General features: G+C 43.5%; 1 non-coding gene across 1 annotated transcript; it reads right to left on the minus strand.

Annotated features, from left to right (window-relative positions):
• Positions 1–10,693: 10,693 nt before the first annotated feature.
• On the minus strand, positions 10,694–10,801 carry LOC121993357. The gene has a single exon (XR_006115218.1). It is a non-coding gene; the product is annotated as a small nucleolar RNA R71 (small nucleolar RNA).
• Positions 10,802–11,598: the final 797 nt, after the last annotated feature.

Here is an 11,598-nt window from a genome sequence, read left to right on the forward strand (position 1 = left end):
GGAGCTGCGTGCCCAAGGCCTGCTGCAGACTTTGCCAGAATCGGGACGTGAATCGTGGATCTCTATCCACTATAATACTCAATGGAACACCATGCAATCTGATGATCTCTCGACAATACAGCTCTGCCAATCGATCTAGAGAATTGGTCTTCCGAATCGCTAAGAAGTGTGCGGATTTGGTTAACCGATCAACGATCACCCAAATCACGTCATGACCTCGTCGGGTCCTAGGCAATCCCACCACAAAATCCATAGTGATGTGATCCCATTTCCACTCTAGAATCAAAATCCTCTGAAGTATTCCGGGAGGTCTCTGGTACTTAGCCTTCACCTGCTAGCAAACTAGACATCTAGCTATGAATTCCATGATGTCTTTCTTCATGTCGTTCCACCAATAGGAACGTCTCAAATCTCGGTACATGTGGGTTCCGCTTGGGTGGATAGCACATCAAGAGCGATGAGCCTCCTGAAGTAACTCCTGTAAGACCGGGTGAGATCGAGGTACGCATAACCTGCCTCGGAAATATATAATGCCCTCGTCATCTCAGGTGAACTCGGTCTGCTGCCCGGAAGCTATCTGGCTGCCAATGAATTGTAAGCGCTGATCATCGGCCTGGGCCTCTCGGATCCTCATTCTGATTGACGAATGAGCAACTAAGGTAACCAAAATACCCTGCTCTATCCATCCCTTCTCCTCAAGGCCCAACTCGGAGAAACCCTAAATCAAGTCCGTGACAACAACTCGGTGGCAAACTAAAGTCCCTCTGGACTTCCAGATAAGCGCATCGGCAACCACATTAGCTTTCCTTGGGTGATAGCTAATAGTACAGTTGTAATCCTTCAGGAACTCCATCCATCTCTTCTGTCAGAGATTAAGTTCCTTCTGAGTGAAAAGATATTTGAGACTCTTATGATTAGTGAGAATCTCAAATGTAATACCATAAAGGTGATGTCGCCAAATCTTCAAAGCAAATATAATGGTGGCTAGTTCCAAATCATCTAATGGGTAATTTTTCTCATACTCCTTCAACTGACGAGAAGCATAGGAGACTACCCTGCTGTGCTGCATTAAAACAGTGTCCAAACCTTGAAGAGATGTGTCGGCGTAAAGTACGAACCCGCCCTCTCCAAAGGTTAAAACCAGAACTGGTGCTGTTACTAGTCTCCGCTTCAACTCCTGGAAACTAGTCTCGCAAGCCTTGGACCACATGAACTTCATGTCTTTCCTGGTCAAGCATGTTAGTGGCATAGCGATATGCGAGAAAAACCCTCGACGAACCGTCTGTAATATCCAGCCAGTCCCAAGAAACTACGGATCTCCTGAATTGATTTTGGCTGCTCCTAGCTGGTGACAGCCTCGATCTTCTGAGGGTCTACTGAAATACCTCGGCTAGACACCACGTGTCCCAAAAAACTAACTCAGGGTAGCCAAAAAGCACACTTGCTGAACTTCGCATATAGATGATGTCGTCGAAGAGTCTCCAAGACTATGCAAACATGCTGTGCATGTTCCTCCTCGGAACGCGAGTAGATCAAAATGTCATCGATGAAAATGACAACGAACTGATCTAGATACTCCAAAAAAATGTGGTTCATCAAATCCATAAACACCGCTGGAGCATTGGTAAGCCCAAATGGCATTACTAAAAATTCATAATGTCCGTATCTGGTACAGAATGTTGTCTTCTGTATATCAGATTCTTTAACTCTAAGTTGATGATATCTGGACCGCAGATCAATCTTAGAATATACTGATGTACCTCTGAGCTGATTAAATAAATCCTCAATCCGTGGTAAGGGGTACTTATTCCTGACGATCACTGCATTTAGCTATCTGTAATCAATGCACAACCTCAGAGTATCATCCTTTTTCCTGACAAATAATACTGGAGAACCCCACGGAGAAACACTAGGGCGAATAAATCCCCTGTCCAATAACTCCTGGAGTTGGACCTTTAGCTTGTCCGACTCTTTCGGTGCCATACGGTATGGAGCTTTCGATGCTGGCGCAGTCCCTGGAATCAGCTCAATAGCAAACTCCACTTGCCTTCGGGGGAGCAAGCCTGGTAACTCATCTGGAAATACATCCGGATACTCTCAGGCCATCGGAACGTCTGAGAGCTGAGTACTATTGTTATCGTCAGTATTAATCAAAGACAAAAGAAATCCTTGACAACCATGTGACAGCAGCTTCTGAGCCTGCATCGCAAAAATGATCGATATGTCGTTATCCCTGATGCCAGTGAAATCCCACGAGGGTTGGTTCGGAGGTCGCAACGTGACCACCCTCGTCTGGCAATCAACCATGGCATGATATGCAGACAGTCAATCCATGCCAAGGATAATGTCAAACTCGACCATTTCCAGTACTAATAAATTAACCATGAGTATTATATTTGCAAAGTCTAACGGGCAACCTCTGACCTCCTGAGTGATATCTAATGTATCACCGGACGGTAGAGAGACGGTCAGTCGCTGTGGTCCAAGGATAGGTAGTCTACCAATCTTCCTCATAAATGCACTAGAAGTCTCATCAGGTTCATGAATACGACATTCATAACTAGTAAGATTTGTCACTATAGATGTGTTGAGATATGGCTAACATTCTATACAACTTTATTATATAGGTTTACTAGATTAAATCAATCTTACTCTATTAAATAATAAATTACAGTAAAGTTAATTAGTTAACCAATTAACATATTAGAAAGAGTTTAATTTATAGTTATTATTATATATATATATATAATCATATTCTCCCAAATTCATAAATCCAAAGCAGACTGGTGGAAGAAGCAAATGCAAACCTCAAGATCAGCATTGTATCTCGAAGCGGCAAGCAAAACGTCAAACCTACGTAGCTCACAATGAACGTTCGATTCTTGTTCTATTGATTTGAATAGAATAAGAGCGAAAAGTGGCAAGAATCAGTCCCCAATGAGATCGAAGACTACATATCCAATCGATTCTCTTCTCGTTCCATTGTCTTGGAGTGGGAACACGCGTATATCTCCTCATATCTGTTAAATTATGTCCCAGATATTACTACAAGTATCAAAATTATAAAAATTAATATTTTACCTATTTGCCGTCTGGAGATGTTTCGTCGCTGTCTAGTCCCCATTTATGACCTCGGAACTTCGAAATAAGAAAATCGACGAAAATATGTACAAATCCGAAAATACCCAGATTACTTAGGCTCTGATACCAAAAGAATTGGTATCAGATTATCTTAAAAATCCAAAACATGAAACGATAGACATTGTAAACCTGCTCTAATACCAAAAAATATTGGTATCAGATTATCTCAAAAATTGTAAATCAAAACAAGATTGAAATCCCAAAAACATGAAACCCAACATTTGACTCAAACCATGCTCTGATACCAAAAATATTCTCACGCCCCAGATAGTCCCTGCCAGAATAAATTTCGGCAGCATCTCCCCTGTACGGGTGACAATATGAAACTTTACTACAAAGCCCTCAGGGCCACACAAACCTCGGCCAACACGGCCAGAACAATAAATAATAAACATAACTAACAATCCACGCAGTTTATATATTTTAGCCTCTGGCTGACACAACTACGCAGTTTATATTTAAATAAGCCCTACTCTACCACAACGACAGAAAACCTAAAACCACAACAGAGAAATCTTCGCAGCAGAAAAATAAATTGTAGACCAAAACTCGATAAAAATCCTCGAGTACAATCACAAGTATATAGATCAACACAAAAACAAGGAACCAAGTCCGTAAGAAGAAAGTTATCACAACACTAAGTGGGGTCTAGCAACTGAAATCTCCTGACAGCATCAACCTAAAATAGTAATAATCAATGAGGTGAGTTCAACAACTCAGCGGGTATCGGGCTGACGTGCATAATAAGAAATAACTAATAGTAATAAATATGTGTATAGTCTCCTGGAGTAATGGAAAATGTAAAACTGTAAGAAAAGGAGAAGTTGTACTCACCAGGACCTCCTATCAGAATAATAAGGTCGTCAGACCCAAGGTAACATGTCCCTGTATGCATGTCAAACATATGCATCCATCCAATACCAGCAAATAAAATGTAACAAACACAAGCAATAAATACAATCATGCATATGATGCCAATGACATGTCCTGGTCACCCCTGACGCCAGTCAGCCATCTCACACACGATGGTGAGACCGAGTGGGTAGGGCTATGACAACTTTGCAATCTGCCATCACTGCTCTTGATGAGTGACCGAGTAGACAGGATGCTGTCGGAGTACACCTATCCTAGCCTCCTACTCCAAATCATAAGTGGGGGAGATCAATGCTCTCATCTCCTTGAGCCAGTCCAGAGGAGGGATCCCTGACATGCTACCACTGCCAGAGTACACCTATCCTCCTACCCCAAATCATAAGTGGGGAAGCTCAATGCTCTCATCTCCCTGAGCCAGTCCAGAGGAGGGATCCCTGACGTGCTACCACGTTGCAGTCACACTACCCATGAGCGGACCAGCGGAGCACTGACAGAGCAACTTGCTACAACACACCCTGCTTGAATAAAAATCACTAACCCATGAGTAGTTATGTGCACAGATCCATGTAACTGGCGATGTGTTCAACAATAATGGAGCTGCCAATTGCTCAGCATGCAATCATGCGAGATGGTGCATGACATCAAGCATGAAAATCCTGATCATATCTATGTCCATACAATATGTACCAAAATACATGGATCAAATAATCAGATCTAGGTAAACAAGTCAGATATGGTAAATGTCTAGTCCGGTATATCGTAAGGCATGGTATGTCACTTCCTCTATAAGCATAAGTGATCATGGCAATAATCAAGACGGTATAAAACATAAATGTAGAACAGATAAAAGCATGCAACAAGTATCATGTAGTGATATACCAAAGCAAAGATAAACATAGTTATTACTAAAGGCTATAACCTACTACGCATATCAACATGACATTATCAAAAGGGATAAGTCAAGTTACCCCACCTCAAAATGGAGATTGTATCCGAAATAGATCCCATGTCGAGACACTGTCTCGAATCAAAGTCCTGTAATATAAAATATATACTGATTTAGCTACACCCACATATAACAAATAACTAAATCAAATTCTAATTTACCTAGAACCCTAATTCATTTATTAAATCTTGGTTAGCTACATAACTCTAGTCTAATCCGAGACTTAGATTAGATCCATTATTTAATCCCTAACTAAATATAACTCACAAGTTAATTTAGGGTTAGCTCCATTAACCCTAACCATTCCACTATTCAATTAGATTAAAATCTATACAAAATCAACCTAAACTTATATAAGTTCTAGTATCATTCATTCCTAACCTTTCCTAGCTTCAAATCTATGTGCGCTACAACAAAAGAAACAATTTCTCTACAATTTACAAATAAATCCATGATCTACAGAAAAGATCCAATTCTCTACACCTTACCTCAAACTCACAGCTACTTCACTGCTAGGGTGTTTGTTGCAGGAAATGAGTAGCTGCTGGAAGTAGACGAAGCTGTTGTCCACCAACCAAAGACCCTAAATTAGCAATCGATATCTTACCTCCAAACCTAGTACCCAAACCAACTATAAGCTAGACAACCTACTCTCAATTGGTCCTCGTCAATGAAACAGAGCTGCACAGGAGAGACGAAGAACAACGATCGGTCAGAGGCGATCGAATGGAGGGCTCTTGGGCAGATACACGAGAGAAAAGCTCGGCACTGCTTGTCTAGCTCCTGTAGCGGCCGAAGGTGGAAGAGATTCGGCTGTTGGCACTAGGGCAGAGAGGAAGCAGAGTATCATCGGCAGCGGTACGATGAAGAAAAAATGAGCTCGGCGGTGTCGGGTGTGAGTCCGCAGTGGATGGCAGCGACACAACCTCTGCCGAGAGGAAGAAATCGGCATTGGGAAACTAGGGCACAACGAGGAGGAGGTCGGCGATGTTCCGTGTTGCGGTGGCGCGCTGCAGGGCGACACCTAGGGCATCGGCTATGGCCTTCGGTGTTCGGTGGAGAGGGCGTCGGAACGAGTAGAACTAGGGCACAACGGCGTGAAGAAATGGAAAAAGGGTCGGTGTGTCGCGAGCTCAAGGAGGAGGAGATCGGGTAGAGGAAAGGGATCGGAAGAGCAGCTCGACTGGCGGTGGCTCGCGCGTTGCCGACGCTTGGGCAGAGATGGAAGAGAAGAGAGGAAGAGGATTGGGCAGAGGCGAGGAAGGCGATCAGTTTCGTCCATGAAGAGGAAGAGGAGGGGAAGAAGAGTTGGGCACGGCGTCGGGTGAGGGGAGAAGAAAAAGAAAAGGAAAAGAAAAATAAAACTTTTCCTCGTTCAATGGGGGTAGCCTAAATAAGCTTTCTCGTGGCCCAATATTTATTCTCATAACCTACACCATACAGTCTCCGAAAAATTCTCAGAAAATTTCTAAAAATTTTGAAAAATCTCGTTAAGGTTATTCATTTATTTAACCTTATTATTGGGTTATGGTATTTTACAGTCGGTGTCCCGAACTCTCGTTCCAGGGCGAGTTATAAGTGAGCATGCTCTTGTGCCCCAATGACCTCTCGGTTGGGATTCCAGACTCTCACCCGGCGCAAGTTATAAGCAAGCATGCTCTCGCGCCCCAACGACCTCTCGGTCGGGATTCCAGACTCTTGCTCCTACGCGAGTTATAAGCGAGCATACTCTCGCGCCCCAACGACCTCTCAGTCGGGATTCCAGACTCTCGCCCTAGTGTGAGTTATAAGCTAGCATTCTCTCACGCCCCAACGACCTCTCGGTAGAGATTCCAGAGTCTCGTCCCAACGCGAGTTAGAAGTGAGCATGCTCTTACACCGAACAGCCTCTCGGTCAGTGTCCCAGACTCTCGCCCCAGCACGAGTTATAAGTAGGCATGTTCTCGCGCCCCAACGACCTCTCGGTCAGGATTCCAAACTCTCACCCCGGCGTAAGTTATAAGGGAGCATACTCTTGCGCCCCAACGACCTCTCGGTCGGTGTCCCAGACTCTCGCCCTAGTGCGAGTTATAAGCGAGCATGCTCTCGTGCCCCAACGACCTCTCGGTCGAGATTCCAGACTCTCATCCTAGCGCGAGTTATAAGCGAGCATGCTCTCGCACCCCAACGACCTCTCGGTCGGGATTCCAGACTCTCGCCTCAGTGCGAGTTATAAGCAAGCATGCTCTCGCGCCCCAACGACCTCTCGGTCGGGATTCCAAAGTCTCACCCCAGCACGAGTTATAAGTGAGCATGCTCTCACGCCCAACGGCCTCTCAGTCGGTGTCCCAGACTTTCCCTCCAACGCGAGTTATAAATGAGCATGCTCTCGCACCCTAACGACCTCTCGGTCGGGATTCCAGACTCTCACCTAGCATGAGTTATAAGTGAGCATACTCTCACGCCTAATGGCTTCTCGGTTGGTGTCTCAGACTCTCCCCCCAGCGTGAGTTATAAGCGAGCATGCTCTCACGCTCCAACGACCTCTCGGTCGGATTTTCAGACTCTCACCCCAACGTGAGTTATAAGTGAGCATGCTCTCACGACCAACGACCTCTCGACGGCCTTAAAAGGACAGGAATAAAGACTAAAACATGATCAGATCTGCATTTAATTGATAAATTATAGAGAGACGCCCCTCAAAATCTCATTCTTAAATAAGTAAAAACATAGAGGCCATCTAAGGGCTTAAGATCCTCTTCTGGTGTCAGCTACGAGTTGGCACCTCGGGCAAAAGCGTGCTACCTAACTTGTTTTTTCGAGATGGATTAAAGCTTGTTCTAGCTCAGCTTGAGTCAACTGAAGAATGCGCCATTGTTGAACGATTGTTTCATCTTTAATTTTTTACTTCCTTCTGCATTAGGGACATGGAAGAGGCGTATTTCTCTTTCAAGTAGATCGTGAATTGAGCTTGGCTCTCCAAGTCTAAATAGGCTTTCTGTTTCAGCGCTACCTCAGTACGTGCCCACGATTTAGCAACTAGCCAAAGTTCTTCAATTTCCCTACAAAGGGTAGACTGAAGGTCCCTCTCCTGTGTCATCTCGGCTAAGGCCGTATCCTTCTAGGCAAGCAATTAAGTCATATGAGCTAGTTGCTAGCGAAGGTGTTACAGTTCATCAAACTCGGAGTTCAACTCCATGATTAGGGGGTGTTAGTTAAAGGAAAGTACGTATCTGTGGGTGGAGGTCAGCCCCTTTTAAAGAGGAAGATGGGACAAGTCGACTTCTGTAGAGATTAAAGTGCCCCTTCTCCTGAGATTGATTGAGCAATTAAATAGGTTACAATACCGATGGTCTTGGAAAAGAAGCAGCATTTATAGTCATAATGGCAAAGTAAATGAAACTCGAGTTTGGGTCTAGTCATTCGGACTTGAGCATCCTTTGACTAGACTTGGAGGGGAGGTTTGTGATACGACGCATAAAGGTGGGGCTCGATAAGGCCAGGCAGTTAGAAGTCAAGGGGATGTGGTTGATGTGCGTAGATATTATGATCATTTATATATATTTTAATGCACATTCACTTGCTTTATTTGTATATATTCTTTGCACGATCATCTCTCTTATCGTTTATTCATTATTTATTACTCTTTTGTCAGAGATCTGCTCTTTGTTTGGTCTTATATTGACAGGGATAACTTTTGGAGTGAAAACAGTTATTATAGATACACCGGAGCAAAGCAGAGCATGATCGTACAACCCTACACGGTCGTGTAGTCATTCCAGATAGAGAGCAGAGCACGGTCGTGCAACCTTGCACGGCCGTGTGGCCATTCCCCGAGAGAAAGCAGAGCACAGCTGTGCAACCTTGCACGGTCGTGCCTCATAACCTGCAACCAAGATCCACATGGCCGTGTGAACCTCACACGACCGTGAAGTGCAGCCCGAGCCAAAGCAAGACACGGTCGTGTAGATACGGCACGACTATGCCACTTAACCCGAAGAGAAGAAGAGCTTGGCCTTGCAGATCTCGCACGGTCGTGGCACGGGCCGTGCGACGCCCGTGCCCTAGCCTATATAAAGGCTTTTAACTCTTCTCCTCCGAGGGGAGGAGGCGAGTCGTCAGAAGAGATTTACCTTGGTGTCGTTCCACGCTATCCCGGACCTTCGTTCAACGATCTGAGATCACCTTTATCACCGCATCAACTCCAGAAGCAAAGGATTGGATCCGAAGATTACTCGACGTTATTGGATAAGCATCTCTTCTCTTTCTCTCTTCTCGTTTGAGGATTGTATGCTTACTTATATTATATCTTTGGATTTTTCTCCTGTGTCTATGGAGTAGATCCTTTGTTCTAGGATCAGGGAGTAGTTGTGGATAGGGTTTGATGTAAGACTCATGTTTATGCTTTTACTCATTAGATGATTTTCTTGCCTTGTTTCTATTTGATATGCATGAGACTTGTTGCTGAGATTACCTTGTCATATTAGTTGATTGTGTATGAATTGCTAATTTCATAAAGAGAGGATCTTAGATTGTATACCCGAGGAGTCCTAATGATAGGGGAAACCCGTTCACTGACATCTAGGATACTCCCTTGAAAGGAGAGGCAACTTCTCCACAAGGAAGTAAGAGACCAAACCAAACCCCTATCTCTATCCCTAATGATACCGATTAGATTTGTATTCTTGTGATCTACCGAGGCGCCCTAGTGACAGGGGTTAACCGTAACAAGATTTCACAGGGATCTTCTCTGTTTAGTGCTTAAGGATAGTAGCTTTAACTTTCGGCGGATGCATGTTGATTGACAATGAGGAAAAGATAGAACATGATCCATCAGGTTCCACCACAACGAAATCGAACTCTTAGAACTCTTCCCAAGCCAAGTTAACCTTTCTCACTTTTGCTAGTTCTCACATCTACTTCCCCATTTCCTTTCTTCCTAAGAAATAATTAAGTTACAACCAACGGTAGTTTAGCTAATTCTACGTGAACAATCGCTAGTGCTTATAACCAGTCCTCATGGGATTGAAATCTTTTATTACTGAAGACGTATCCGTGCACTTGCGGAAGCGTAACAAGTTTTTGGTGCCGTTGCCGAGAACTGCATCTATAACATTAGTGAAAATCATATTGGATTAGACTAGACTTTGTTTTTCTTTATTTCACTTTACTTTCTGCATTTCTATTAAAATGCTAAAAAAACATAAAAAAGAGAAAAATATATTTCAACTCTTTATTTACACTTGGATTATTCAATATCTTGTTCTTGAATGCGAAGAGCTAATCTTTCAGGAGAACTTCTGTCGTTCGATCCAGAAATTGATAGAACTTTCCTGAGGAGAAGAAACTTGCAGAAACTCTAAGCAGAACAAGAAACTTCTGAAATGGCTGTTAAACTTTTGAAGGATTACATAGCACCTTATGCACGAGGGCTTCGGTCTAGCATCACTCGACCACTAATTGAAGCCAACAATTTTAAAATCAAGCCTGCAGTGATCCACATGGTCCAGCAAAATTAATTTGGAGGAGGACCGCATGACAATCCAAATAATCACTTGGAGCTTTTCTATGAGATCTGCGTACTATAAAAGTAAATGGGGTCCCTACAGAAACAGTAAGGTTACTTCTTTTTGGATTTTCCCTGAAAGATAGAGCCAAACAGTGGCTTAATTCTCTACCAACAAACAACATAACATCTTGGAATCGGTGTGAGCATAAATTTTTGGACAAATTTTACCCGTCGAATAAAACTGCACACATGAGGAATTTAATTGCAAGCTTCAAACAGATAGATTCAGAATCGCTATTCGAAGCATGGGATAGATTCAAGAGTATGCTGAGACAGTTCCCCCATCATGGCCTCGAGAAGTGGTTGGTGCTACACACGTTCTACAATGGAATCAACTACCACATGAAGGTGTCCCTCGATTCTACAGCAGGAGGAGCGTTAATGAACAAGAGCCTTGATAAAGCTGAAAAGATCATAGAAAATGTGGCACATAACCACCATCAGTGGGCAATTGAAAGATCTGGAGGTTCTTTCTCTGGGAATCCAATAAAGGCATCAGGAAAATTCGACGTAGATGCAGTCACGGTCATGTCTGCAAAGCTGGATGCTCTGACCAAGAAGCTTGAGACCATGGGGAACAACACAACCAATGCAATAGTGTGTGTTTGCGAAACTTGCGTAAGTTCGGATCATGCTCAAGATATTTGCCCCCTAGGACCAATACAAGCACAAATGAACCAACTTGAGCAATGCGATGCGATAGTCAGTTATAACCAAAAGAAAAATAATCCCTACTCCAACACATACAACCCTGGGTGGAGGAACCACCCAAAATTTTCTTACCGGGGCAATCAAGATCAAGGACCAGCAAAACAAAGTTACCAACCTGGGCAATAAAGCTACCCACCTGGATAACAGACTTATCAACAATAGTTACCTTCACAACTGTCCAGAATCGAAAAGATGCTTGAAGAAGCTCTCTTGGAGCAAAAAGAGATGAAGAATGAAATCAATCAATTGAATCAAAGATTGGAGAATTCTAAAAAGCATCAAAAGATGCAAGACAGTCAAATCGTCTAGATAGCCCAGTCCTTTTCAAGAGCACCGGGAGTATTTCTAGAAAAGCCCAACATGAACCCGGTGAAACATT

Source organism: Zingiber officinale, chromosome 6B, assembly GCF_018446385.1.
Source record: "Zingiber officinale cultivar Zhangliang chromosome 6B, Zo_v1.1, whole genome shotgun sequence".
Classification (NCBI taxonomy): domain Eukaryota; kingdom Viridiplantae; phylum Streptophyta; class Magnoliopsida; order Zingiberales; family Zingiberaceae; genus Zingiber; species Zingiber officinale.